We start from the raw sequence: 1,699 nt of genomic DNA on the forward strand, positions 1-1,699 counted from the left end.
GAAACGAAAACGTGCTATGCTAGGTTACAAAAATGCAGATGTTTCGCTACGTGAGAAAATTCGGTAGTAAACTATTTAGAAACTATCTGTATAAGAAGAGCGGTATGAAATTAAAATGTATGAACATGGGACTCAACACAAACCATGAAATTAATTGATTAATTAATTTTAAAATAATTTTAATTCATAGCTTAATCTAGCCGGTACAGACATTAAGAAAATTTTTTATTCTCTAATGATAATACATATTCCTAGGAAAATTTAACTGGTAACCCCTGGCATAATAATGCATGTATTTCCGAAAAAGGATTCTTCTTTCGATATCTATAGTAGTTTAATGGGAAAGCACCCGACTGGCAATTGAAACTTCTGTGAATCGATTCCCAGCGGAGGGAAAGGAGAAGATCTTTTTCAAAATAAATTTAATTAAAATGTTTTTTTTAATTATTAGCTCCACCTAGACTGTATAGAAATTAAGAAATTCTGTTATTCTCTGATGACAATAAAGATTCTTTGAAAAATAATATTATACTGAGAAAAATGATTTTTTAATAACATACATACATTTTTCATCCAATCAGTTGAATTTTCAACGAAAAAGATTAATTTTTTACTAAAAAACACGAATTTTAACCAAACACATATTATATGTGTTTTTAACCAAATAGTTGAATTGTTAACCAAGATGATTAATTTTCTACCAAAAAACATACATTTTTAACAATTTTTTCAAACTTTCAACCAGATAGTAGAATTTTTAAATAAAAAAATTAATCTTCCCTAACAAAATGAATTTTCTACACGGAAGTTCAATTTTCTAGTAAAAAAAAGTAATTTTATACAAAACAGTTGTATTTTCAGCCGACAAATATGAATTTTCAACAAAAGAGTTAAATTTTCAGTTGCAAATTTATTGTTTATACAAAAACAAATTTTCAATAAATTAAATTAATTTTCAATTAGTAGTTTAACTTTCAACCAAAGAGTAGGATTTTCAAACTAAAAATGTAATAATTGATATTTAAACTGAAAAAATGGTTACATTTTCAAACAAACAAATAAAATTATAACTAAAAGGATGAATCCTTAATTAAAAAACTAATTTTTAATCAAATATTTCCACTTGCGACGAACTGGTTCAATTTTCAACTAAACTGTTGAATTTTCGATCCGAAAAATACTTAATTTTTTGCAAAAAAATTGAATCTTCAAGTCACAAATGTTAATTCTCAACAAAAAAGTCAATTTTCACTAGAAACAGATTAATATTAGAATATGAATTTGTTAAGTTAAGAAAGAAAAAGAATTTTAATAACACATTCTTCAATTTTAAGCGAAAAAGGCGATATTTGAAAAAGAAGATGACTTTTTAATAAAATGGTTGACTTTTCAACAAAATAATTCTTATTTGAACAAATTAATGAAATTTCTATTAAATTTATTTCGCGCTTTAGTTAAAAAATTGGAAAAATGGGAACGACTGCTAAGTCTGTGATAATTTAATTATTAAATTTGAAATAATTAATTAATTAGTTCAGAAAATAACAAACAAAATACTTCTGTATGGCCCGTTATAAAAATCCATTTCTTGAGATGAGAAGAGTTATCTTGCGTTTTTTTTATTCAATTCTAATGTACATTACCATAAATAATATTTTTAAGCTGATTATGCATTTTTATCATTGTCTAAAATAAATGT

The sequence above is a fragment of the Belonocnema kinseyi genome, chromosome 7, assembly GCF_010883055.1.
Source record: "Belonocnema kinseyi isolate 2016_QV_RU_SX_M_011 chromosome 7, B_treatae_v1, whole genome shotgun sequence".
Taxonomy (NCBI): domain Eukaryota; kingdom Metazoa; phylum Arthropoda; class Insecta; order Hymenoptera; family Cynipidae; genus Belonocnema; species Belonocnema kinseyi.